This window comes from Onychostoma macrolepis, chromosome 08, assembly GCF_012432095.1.
Source record: "Onychostoma macrolepis isolate SWU-2019 chromosome 08, ASM1243209v1, whole genome shotgun sequence".
Taxonomy (NCBI): Eukaryota; Metazoa; Chordata; class Actinopteri; order Cypriniformes; family Cyprinidae; genus Onychostoma; species Onychostoma macrolepis.
The window spans coordinates 17,450,000-17,450,427 of record NC_081162.1 but is presented as its reverse complement, the minus strand read 5'-3'; positions in this window follow the sequence as shown (position 1 = coordinate 17,450,427).

Here is a 428-nt window from a genome sequence, read left to right as displayed (position 1 = left end):
ACTTAGAAAGGAAGACAGAAGAATGAGAGAGGAGGATCTGGAACTGCTCTCATTTTTATTAATAGAAGCCTATTAATTAACCCCAGAGGTGTTAAATATAGCCCAGACACTCTGTGCAGACAACAGGCAGTTGGCTCAGCTTGGGAGGGGAGAATTGTAGCGGTGAGAGCTGTAACAAAGCCTGGAACAGCTGCTCCTGCGACTGCACCTGAGCCTAGTGAACACCTACTGAACCTGCCACGTATCCATCAATCCAAAGCTGGAGGACTGCCCACCTCACCGCTGGTCAAATGGAGCAGAGGGGCCCGAACCAACCCCATCATTTCCCTTTTGCCTGAATCGGTTTGAAAAGAGGGTGAGAGAGCAGGAAAATCGGTGATAAAGAGAGCGTTGAAGGGGAAATGAAGGTGCCAGATGGAGAGAGCAAC